General features: G+C 38.5%; 1 pseudogene; it reads right to left on the bottom strand.

Moving 5' to 3' along the window:
• Window positions 1–2,315: 2,315 nt before the first annotated feature.
• LOC115745740 lies at window positions 2,316–5,911 on the bottom strand (annotated as a pseudogene).
• Between the last annotated feature and the right edge of the window lie 6,400 nt (window positions 5,912–12,311).

The raw sequence follows: 12,311 nt of genomic DNA, 5'->3' as shown, positions 1-12,311 counted from the left end.
TTCGCTTTTTCGCTTTTTTTGGATTCCTTTCACTCGTTGATCCTTAACAAGAATCGCATAAACTCAGTGTTTACTTTGAAATATCGCTCATGGGAATACTTAGTATTTATGTCAATTCTATCCTAAATAGTATATGTTAATTTTGCCAATTAGATCATAAACCTTTTAACATTGTCTCATGTAGCATATCCAACTAATTTTGGCCAAAAATCACTAACGTAGATCTCTTACAGGAATAATTTCTTAAAATTTTTATTATTTTTTGGAAATTATTTTGTATTTCATACTTTATTTTCTTTTTTCTTTCTTTTTATTTTCTTTTTTTCATTCTTTCTCCTCTGGTCGCCGAGGACGGTCGACAACCGGCGAGGGTCGCCCTCGTTGGGATCTAGCGAGATCAACCCTCGATCTCAACTTCAACCCTTGCTGGTCATCACCTTTGGCCAATCATCGACCATCACCAAGGCTCGACAACCAACAAAGAAAGAAAGAGAAAGAAAGGAAAAATAAAATAACCTTTTTTTTGTAAAAAAAAAGTAATATAACTTAAAATTCAAAAATAATAATAATAATTGTCGACGCCGAAATAGCACAACTTGCGTTCACATGAGCGATCTCCTACCAAAATTGATTGGATAGATTACATTGACAAATTGTCAAAGATTTAGAACTCAAAAGGCTTATGATTGAATTGACATAAATACAATACGTTTATGACTCTCTCTTTTTTTTATAATTTCTCCTATAGCTTGTTCACTCGCTTGGCCCATTCCATATCATAAAGAGAGAAACCCCAGAGAGAATTGTGTCCGAGAGAAAATATTTTCATTTTTCCGTTACCTGATTATGAATGAGGGTAAGAGATCCCTATATATACCAGAGTCCCTCTCATTATACCGATCGATCACCCCTAGCTAAAAAGGTGAAGATCCAATATCCCTATCCACTAGCTACTCTTATTGATTACAAAAATCCTCTAGAATACAAGTGCACATTTTTTCATAATGGCCTAGGAACATTCTAGAGCCCTCAAAAAACCCTAAACTTCAAGAAGTTTCGAGGACCGCCTATCACCTTGGCCATCTTGTCAGTCATTTTGGTCCGTCATATTCTCCCCACCAATTAAGCGACACCCTTGGCACTCTCGACTCACATTCGCTTGCCCGATCGAATACTTCCTTTGGATTATCAGCTCCCTCGAAGGTTGGCGATTCTTCCGTCTCCTACGCTGTTTGGTTCATTCCCTTTCTGACTTCACGGTTGCATGCCAACTTGCTCCGCAATCGGTTCCTCCCTCGGCTTAGCCGACTTGATGTTGCCCACCAAGTCCCCCACTTTTGGGAAAACCACATGCATCGGCAGCCCGTCTTGAGTTGGCTCGGAGAGCTCCAACTCCCGCTTTGGCCTCTCCGTAGCTCGTGGCCTTGTCCTCGACTTGACCATGAGCTCTTCAACTCCTGGCCTTCTCTGCATGAGTCGTACCACGGAGATGTTCTCGGTTGTCATCGGTTGTCGTCAATCCACGAACAACTGGCACATAACAAGGGATAGTACAATCAAAACACACACAAAATATATAGTATCTAAATCAAAGAAGGAGCGGAAAAAGCACGACCCTTTCGTAAATGGCAATATAAGGAAACAAGAAATAACTAGAAGGGTTACCAAGAGTTGGCTCTGAAACTGTGAAAGGTAGGAGTTGACTCACCCGTTCATAGAAGTATGTGTATACCGAGATCAACTAGAATCTAGACAGTGGCCCATGCTACTCACAAAATGTTCCAAAAATGTTGAACATGAATGAGTGCTGCTAGTTAATCTTGGACAGTTGAATTTTATCATAATTCCAGAAGATCTCGGCACCGACCGCATCACCATAGCATGACTGTGGGTCATCAGAAAGCACCGAGCAACTCCAATGAAGTGATTCAAAAGAAGGCTAACAACCAGAAGAACCATACATTGCGGTCATGGAAACCACCTTGAACTCATATATCTAACTTGGACAGGCATAATAGAGGGACTAGCCAGAAATTATGACCCAATGGCCACGTTTGGTAGTCAATCGCACTGTCGTTGCAAGTTTTGCTCCACCAATCGCACTGTCGTTGCAAGTTTTGATGGAGCAGGAACTTGATTACACCAACTTAACAAATTTTAAGACTTGATTACACTTTTTGTATGATATAAGACTCAACTGCAGTTCGTGATAAGTTTTGAGACATTCAGTGCACTTAATCTCAAATAAGAACGTCCCTAATGAAAACGAGAAACTATTCTAATTCAGTTACGGACGTCAACTGGATGTGCCAATTAGGTTCCATAAATGTCCTGCTTTGCACCGTCTCTTGAAGTATATGATCCTTTGGATTAGGCAAATTCACTCTGTTCTGATGGTGGCAGTGACTGATGACTGATCTCTTTTTGCACTATTGACGAAACACATGAAAATTGGACTTACTCTACTCCACAAGGAGGGACGAACCATGCTAACTTTGTTGCTCTGTTTGTCTCCTATCCTCTGGTATTCAGCGAACTCAGGGACAACTTTACATTCTGCAGGCAAATCATCTAACCAAGCATCAATTAATAAAGGAGCTGAAGGATCCAACTCAGTAGGCCACTCAGAGCTAATATCTATCTCATCGAAATTTATAAGTTTACATCTTCCATCCCAACTTTCGCGTATGGCTTTCAACCAAAGGTTGCAGTGGATGAAAACCAAATTGCCAAATTTTTCAAACTCCGCTGTGTTCCGCTTCTTAGCATGCAGGCTCTCAAAGGTGGTCCAGTTCCATTTGCACCAGTGCAAACTACAAGGTTGGCTCAACATACGAATTGCTACTTTCTGCAATGTGGGGATTTCATATCCGTACGCTGCCCACCAATCGCCTAGAGTTTGCATATTGACAGGTTAGACAAAGTTTCTCGATTAAAACAAAACAATGTTTAAGTTATATGCTTTGATGACTGAAAATGTGGTAAGAAAACCAGGCAATAGCATTGAACCAAATGGAGGAAGTAAAATTTGATCTGGTAAGCCAATCTATATGATCAGCCCCAGAGTCCTGAGATGATGCAACTAATTAAATCAATGCATCCCTGGGTCTTGAACCAAACATGTAAGGACCCCATCTATTGATCCTATACTTTTACCCTCCGTAAAACTTATTTTTCATGGCCTTTTCACTAAAACCAATTCAAAATGGACGCCAATGCTGAATTGGACAACACAAAAATTCTACTCACGAGCAAGTAGTGCCATGTTGCTTAACATTTATACCATGTACCTGTTTATGTCTTGAAAAGGAATAAAATCTCCACATTGTGTATCACGCAATATGGAAGTCCAAATCGTGCTGTTTATAGAACATACCCGGATCATTCAGAGTTCGTCCCATGATAGCAAAATCAGTCCCAAGGGCTCCATGCGCATTAATATATAGAGGATGTTCTTTTGTAATTTTCACTTTACCTGTGTCGCTGCAAGCCACCTTCCTCATGGCTTCCTGAAATCCATTCCTAATTCTAAGGTCGATTTTGAAGTTTGGGTTGTAAAAGATTGATGGATTCAGAAATGCAGCTGCAGCATGTATTGACGACTGAAGCCGCATATTCCATCTGTGATCAATTATATCCCAAATATGAATATATCTTTCTTCAACACCATTGCAGTAATCTTTGATTGAATTCTTTGCCCTCTCCACTGCCTCATACAAATAACCCATCGCAGGCACATCCCCATCAACCATCCTCAAGATTTTAATTAGTGGTTCTGAAACACTCACGACTTCATGAGCGGACTTCCAAAATCTCATGGAGTGTAACAAGGACTTAATGGCCTGGGCATCAGGGCATCTACTGCATTCAGATGAGAACCACTGCGTGTGAGAAAACAGACGTTTCAAAGTGTCCTCCTGGATTATTATGGACCTTAAGGAGAGGAAACCAGTCACAAACCGAGTTATTTTTGGCCCGATCAACTCCTTCCCACCATTTATTTCCTCAGCATACCCAACCTCAAGCTATTGCTATATATGTATTGTGCAATAATCTTTGCCTCCTCCAGCACTGTGCACACCCAGCCTTGTTTGCTCATGTCCTCCAACATCTTATTAACACAATAAGATGCACAGGGAGACCAAAAAAGTGATGAGTACTTGTCCATGAGGAGTCTTCCTGCATAAATATAACTAGCGGGTGATGTCAGTTATCACTTGAACAACATTTTCCAAGCCAACCTCCAAAACAACGGTTTCTATCAATTCAAACATATATGTAGCATCATCTTCATGACCTGATACATCGACTGACCGCAAAAATATTGCCCCTTTGGGACATCTGACTGTAGATACTACAAGTGATTGACTCTTGGCACTGCACCAGCTCTCACATAAAACTGTACATCCACAATCCTTCCACTTAATTATCCTTAAATTTTCCGTAGCAGTCTTGTATGTCATCTTTCACTTTCTCCAAAAGAACAGATCTCAGGATGTCATAGTTTGGGGCTTTATAGCCCAATCCGCACTCTGCTATAGCATCCACCATTTCCTGATAATACATGCTCTTGGCAGCAGTGAAAGGAATAGAATTATGGAAAAAGAAAGTAGCAATTTTCTTGCCAGCGTAATCTTGTTTCTGTTTTTGGCCATCATCAACACCCAGTAAACTAGGTGAATTCTGCAGAAGAAACAAAGGGGGACCAGTGCTTCCGCGCTGTCCACTAGAATAGTGGCTTGCATGGGAGTTCTCACTACCCAAAGAGCTATTTTGTTGACCATTAGCTGCCCAATCAACCTTAAGTTTTTGGGAGTTTTCTGTTTCTTGGGAGTGCTCAATATACTTCGAATATGGTCCCTCACATCATTTGGAACTTTTTAACAAGGCATGATGTCTTTATTCTTGATCTGCGCTAAATGGAACTTCATCCTATAAACCCCTCCGCTGAACTCTCTTGCGCAATAGTTACACCTAACCTTCTGTTCCGTCGAATCAACCAGGACACAATGCTCCCAACAGGCATCTCTACCCCGAACCATATCTTTAAATACACATACAAGGGAAAAATCAGTCACCCACCATTATTCTCACTCAACACATGAAAAAAGCTGCAAGATCTCATACATCAGGAGTTCTCCATCCAAGTCTTCAATTATGATGATTGACACTTCATTTCAGGAGGAGCAACATTTTACTCTATCATTTTCACCTAATTTGCCTAACTTATACATGCCCGATTATGAAGAAACGGTCCAAAATCCGAATCCCTGCGATTCAATGGATTCCTTCTCAATACGGGGTTCAGAAAGTTACTCAAATGGAGAGCAGCTATATCCAAATGGCTCAAAAGTACGAAGAGAAACTCCTTACGCACATATGTAAGCAAGTTTTTACGCATTAAGTAGCCACCAGAACACACTAACGCCACTACATGGGAATGCATCAAATGAAGAATGAACAAATTTGACAGTGCCAGTGTCCAACTTGAAGAATGCACAGCCATAGCTTGTTCAATCAGAGCTGTCAACAAGCATCAACGCGCCCCATGCATGCCGCGCAGATCAAGCTGACAAGACAACGTTCCTGAAGAACTATCCGAATTCGAAATGTTACCTCGTACACGAGCTCGAACGCCACGATTATGATCCAACTGGTGGTTTTTCGTGCCAAAATTATCGCTTCCATCTTCTTGAACACCGACCCAATTCAAGATCGTCCGTGCAGAGCGAGATCGTGGGGGACCCACATTCCATCGCCATAATCTGAAAGTTCAGCACGAACGGAGATAATTCAGCCAAAGTGCGCAGGAATTTCGATGCTAAAGTGGGAGTTTCGATGGGATAGGCGCTGAAATCTCCGGGGTTCGAAGTAGGCGAATCCTCCTCCGATGTTCAAATCTTCTTGTTGAAGATGCCCGGACAAAACTACCGTAAATCTGTAGTATTTAAACCCTAAAATGTTTACTTAACCCATTTAAATCCTAATTTCGATACACGTAACTGTTAATTTCGTCAGTTTTAATAAGGGAAAAAAGTCGACCTTTATGTTAAGAAAACTTTTTTTAATAAGAGCTTGAAGTACTCTCATTTTTTCAAATAATGATCTGAAATGAATATCATTTTAAACGCATTCCATCGGAAGCTGAAGCTCCATTTGATTTCTAGCGCAACATACCCGTTTCATCTCCATATTGAAGGCCAATCCAAAAGCCAGAAGCAAGAAAAGAACACGGAAAAGATGTGTCTGCTGACATTTATCGCCTCCGTTCTGCTGGTATTCTTCTCCTCAGTCTCTGCAATCTTGGCTCACGCTGATGAAGAAGACCCAACAATCAGAACGATGGAGGCGTTCTCAGGGATACTCATTTCGCGAATCGGCTTCTCGGGACGCGAATTCTCTCCCTTCCCTTGCCGCCGAAAACGAATCGCCTTCTCCGGCGGTGGGGCGGCTGCCCCTGTATTTTTTATTTTCACTTTCAACTTTTTTATTTTAAGAAAAAAACATAAAAAGGAAAACGAAAACGAAAGAAAAAGGAAAAAAAATGGGAAATGACGAAATTACTCATTAGGCCAGGCATTCTTTTAAGACTAGTTGGCCACTTTAGGACTTTATTTGAAACAATATTCAAATTACGCCCTTATTTGAAAAAATGAGCTCACTTCAAGCCCTTTTTAGAAATTTTTCCTTTTGTCAATTTTCAATCTTATGCTGCTGATAAGTCTCATGACAAAACTTTCTTGGACACATAACCACGCCGTTTCTTATAGCTATATCAGAAAGTTTTGGAAAATGCTGCTGCAAGTCTCATGACAAAACTTTCCCGGACGCAAAACCATGCCGTTTCTTATAGCTACATCAGAAAATTTTTAAAAATTGAAAATAGAAAACACAACTGAAAATTGAAAAAAAAAAAAACAAAGAAAGAAAGGATCAGAGAAGGTGACGCGATCCCTGTGGCCATTGTCCTCTAGCTATGTAGTACCAACACAAAATGGGATACGAGACACGACATAAAATGCCGACACGTAATTTCTCAAAAAATAGAGCATTTCAATGAGTTGGGACATGATGCATATTAAATGTATATTTTTTATATAAACATAATAAATTATCTATTTTTATTATTTCACAAGTAAATAAATAATAAAAAAGAGAGCCTTAGAATGAATTTACACTAAAAATAATGATCCACAATTTGTTAATATCAATATTTACACTATAAATTTCATATGGCATGGATTTATGTTCAACATAAAAGTTTTGGCCCCAAATGGACATCAAACACCACCACTAATGCCACGTGTACAAATCTTTTTGTTTCTCTCTCTTTCATTTGCTATTTTTTTATTTTTGCCACTTTAGGGATAATCTGCCTATCACTTGCCATTCCAAATCTCAGCTTTAAATCGATGAGCGATTCTCTATCGTAAGCCGAAACCCTCAAAATCAAGAATTCAAGGCGAAGATAGCAGACGCACCTCCATCAAAAATCACCCAAAACAGAGCAAAGACACGAGAGAGGCGCCGGCCGCCGATGCGACCCGAAGCGGGCGACTAGCGACAAATACGCGAGAGAAAGGAGTGAGCAATGATAAAAATTCTTACTTCTATTTCTATTTCAGAAAGAGAAAAATAGAAAATTTTTACTACGTATTTCTATTCCAAACATATTTCTGAACTAGAATTTTGTCTCGAAAATAGAAAAATCAAATTGCATTGCTAAACGAATTTATGTTTCAACCTATTCCCCGAAACAGAAAAAATAATTGAAAAAAAAAACAAACAAATAGAACTGGGCGCTCCAAATTGTTGATTTGGTGATTAAATTTAAGTAATTGAGGTCGGCAGGCATCGAGATCTTGCGGTTTTTGAAGAACGCGCTATACACTAGAGTGAGCACTATCTTTTACTGCTAACGGGCAAAATTTATGTGTGTATGTCTTCCTAAACTTTCCGACTTCGTTGACTTGGCGATTCGATATGTTGAATCGGTTGACCCACGGATGAGTAATTCAAATACGAGTAAAGTTACATTAAACATTTCATCTACGATGATATAAGAGTAATTGTCTTAGTCACATGATAAAAACTTCGCAAATACTATATTTATAAAAGAAAATTACTTATGTGGCATCTCTGTAAGCCTCTTAAGCTGGTGTGGTTCTAAGTTTTCTTTCCAATTCTTTCCATAATCAGCATAATCATTATAAGTATGCTTAAAACTAAATTAGTACAATTAACATATTTAGGACAGAATTAGCAAATCGTCAAAAGATTTAAGACTAAATTGGCACAGTTGAAAAGTTTAAAACTCAAGTGGTCACGTACGGTAAACTTAGGACTTTTTGAGTAATTTTTCCTAGATTTAATAGGTCGTATATGAAGTTTTGTCTCATGGAAACAAAATTGTCATCTAAAACGCATAATTAAAGAAATTGGTCCTTATTTATTTCCATATCGAGGCAATGATTGCCCAACAGAAGGTTATAATATCGACATCGATATGAATACCTGATTGAAAAATAATTGTATAGCAGTAAGGGTATGAACTTAAATTAATTTTGCAATTAAAAGAAAGAATAAAGAGAAAAGAGCCAAGTGATCTGCTATAGTCTTTAGTTTTACCTACACTTACTTAGGAAGCACGAACACTCTTTAGGGGTGCTCCGTGTAGTGTCGAATGTATGTCGGACATCGAAAAGTGTATGAAACTCTCCGACATGCGATTGAGACACGGTTAACAAGTGTCAGACATTCAACACATGGTCGGCACTCTGGACATGCCAGCGAGCATCTCGACAAGTCATTTCGACATGCACGGTGTCAAATTTAAGTTTTTTAATAAATTAGGGATCAATATGTAAATCTATCAAAATATATATGCTAAAGTCAAATGCCATCCACCCAAAATCAATATACCTATCCAACTCCAAAAAATATAATTGCGAATTCCTAACGGAAGAAAAATAAGAAGAAGAAAAAAAAATCACCGCTGATATTTTTATATATACATGATAAGTAAAATATACATTTAATATACAATGTGCCTAAATATTTTGAAATTTTCTATTTTTTTTAGAAATAACGTGTCATATCGTGCCGCGTGTCAACGTCGGTGCTAGTTAAACACTCACAAGTGTACCCTCCCTAGCTTGGGGTCAAAATTTCGCCAACCGGCCAATTTCACGTATTATATTGAATAGTAAGATGTTTAAGAAAAGAAGAAGAACAAGAATCCGAAGAACGAAAAATGCATTAACCGTTTTTACTTTTTAGAGGAAAATGCTCATTGAATTGAAACTTGATGGACATCATATCATAGTTTTTTACGAGCTAAACAGGCCAAAAAAGACAAACCAAGTTGAAAATCTTTTAATTATTATCGTAGGGCTCCACGTCATCGATTAGATATTCAATTTGAATGAAAAATTGTCAGCATCAGAACAAAATGTCCTGAAAATATCTTGTGTTTTATTGCCCTTGGTGAATTTTCATTTCTTTCTATGTTTTCTCCCCATTTTTTTTTTTTTTTTGCAAAAGTAACTTAGTTTCATTAATAAGAAGCGTAATTATACCGAGTAAAAATGATGTAATATTACTAAGAAATGAAAAGGGTTTACCGTGAACAAATAAGATGTACCACAAATTCATGGATCTTACAGGCGATAAATGCAGATTACCCAACGGCTAATATCTAAAAAAACAAACAAGGTTTTTATAACGAACAAGCTCACTTTACTATTGATGATTGTGGCTCGTGGCAAAGTGAATTATACTACTAGTAATTAATACACCTTACTACTCAAAGAGATCTTATCCTCGTTTTGAAAATCAAACATCTACTACAAATAAGTTCATCTTTTTCCTTTTCGGCGTTACAAACAAGTCCATCTTTACCGGCAATGCATGTGATTTACTTCAGATGAAATGGTTTTACTATCTACAATAAAGATGTGTTTGTTTCGCGAAAAACGAATGTTTTAAAAAGTATTTTTCTAAACGCAATCGCTTGTTTCGCATAAAAAAAAAAATGAATGAAGAAAAATCTTTCCATCATTTTTTTGCTAAACAAACGGAGCTAAATTAGCTTCATGGTAGAGAGAGATCTCCCCATCGAAGTCCCTTCAAGTGTTGTCGAAGGGACCGGTCGAGTGAAGTGAATTTCGACCCCAGAAGGACAGGACCAAGCATGGGCTCCATTCATCCTAAGGCACCAATGCCATGATCCTATTTATAGCCGCCCCGATAGACTCGCATATGAGCGAGCCAACTTAGGCGTAGCTATCATTGAATCAATGTTGATCAAGGCAGCGTTGTGATGTCTCCATCGAATGCACGAATGATCAAGGCAGGAGAGGTGGACATTAGCTTTGCCTATTAAGAAATCGGGAACTAGATCCGATGGTCGTGTTATGTGACGCATATCGTCCATCCATTTATGTCATGGTCGGGACACATGATCGATGTCAACGTTCAATGTGGAAACACTTAACTCTAATAGCGTTTTTTCCTCTCGACCCCCGATTTTTTTCTTTGAAATGTCGGAGTAAAGCATCCAATTGTAAGCTAAAACTACCGTCCCCGAACTCGAAAGTTGAGTTTTCCATTGGCTTCACTTTGAACGTAGGTTAGAAAACGGCGGATCACCTCGCGACTTGATTCCCAGAGACTAGGGCAATCAGACTTCTCCAAATCGAAGATAGATTTGAGTCAATGCACGCATTCATGGAGGTCCCCAAATCCAAGCCCACCAAACATGACCCACGCTTACCTTCACGCTCTTTTTTATTTTCTTTTGTTTCCTTTTCTTTTTGTTTCTCTAATTTTTATTTTTGTTTTATTTTTTTCTCTCTTTTTTACTTCCTCTTCCGTTTGCCAGCCTCCGCAACGCTGGCGATCTTCCACAAGTTAGGCAAGACTCACCTCACTCGAGGCCGGCAAGCTCCGGCCTAGGTTTGTCGAACATGGAGAGGCCGAGCTCGGCCTCGGCCAAAGCACGCTTTGCCTATGCAACTAGCAGATGAAGAAATTAAAGAAGGAGGAAGAAGAGAAGATCAATAAAAAATCATAACTAAAAAATTATCAAAAAATTAGATTTTCTTTTGAAAAATAGAAACATTATCTACATTAGCGATGGTCGTGCCACACAAGATGACCGAGTCCATGTCGGCAATTTTCGATCAAAATATGACGTAGAAAATCAAATTAGATTTTCTTCATCAAACAACGAAAAATATTTTTCGATTCATTATGAGGTCTCAACCAAAAACTGATAATATAATCAATTTCCTGAAAAATGGCTTTTTGAAAATTATTTTTAAGTAGCTACTCATTTTCCGCTAAACAAACAAAGTCAATATCAAAATGTCCTCAAAATATCTTGTGTTTTTTCGATCAATATCTAGTCAAAGAGATCTTATCCTCGTTTTGAAAATTAGACATTTACTACAAATAAGGTGTCTTTTTCCTTTTCGGCGTTACAAACAAGTCCATCTTTACCTGCAATTCATGTGATTTGCTCCAGATAAACTAGTTCTACTTTTTTCAATTTAAAAAAAAAAAAAAAACCTAGTTCTACTTTCTACAATAATTTTTAATGATATTTTAATATTTTTCAAATTTCTTATTTTTTCCTTCTTCTTATTTTTCTTTTTTTTTTTTCTTTTTTTTTTTCCTTTTTCCCTTTTTCCCTCTGCTAGCCACCATCGGACCTTGCCGAGGCCGCCGGTCTCGGACAAGGGCCACCCTCACCAATTTGGAGAAGGGCCGCCCTTGCCGGCCTAGGCCAAGGCATCCCTAGACCAAGGTCGATGGGGCCCACCGGAGGAAAAAAGGGACAAAGAAAAAAAAAAGGAAAAAAAAAAAAAAAGTAAAAAGTAAAAGAAGGAAAACATAAGTAAAATAAAAAAAAATGTTAAAATATTTTTCACTTCATTATTGGTCGTACCACGTAGGATAACTAGCATTCATGTTTGCAATTTCTAGCTCAATTGTCAAAATCTAAAAAGATTTAAAACTCAATGGGGAAAATCAAAAGATTTAGGACTCGTTTAGCAAAAGTATAATAGGTTTAAAATTTTTTGGACAATATTCTCTAATTTCAGCCCCGAGAAGGACAGGACTGACCAAAGGCTCCATTCATCCTAATTAGCTGCCTCCACGTATACGTCGACTTGCATAACGACCGAGCCAACCTAGGCGTAGCTATCATTGAATCCACGGTGATCAAGGCAACATTGTCATGTCTCCATCAAACGCACGAATGATCAAGGCAGTGGGGGTGGACATTGGCTTTGCCCACTAAGAAT

This window comes from Rhodamnia argentea, chromosome 10, assembly GCF_020921035.1.
Source record: "Rhodamnia argentea isolate NSW1041297 chromosome 10, ASM2092103v1, whole genome shotgun sequence".
Taxonomy (NCBI): domain Eukaryota; kingdom Viridiplantae; phylum Streptophyta; class Magnoliopsida; order Myrtales; family Myrtaceae; genus Rhodamnia; species Rhodamnia argentea.
This window is presented reverse-complemented; position numbering and strand designations above follow the sequence as displayed.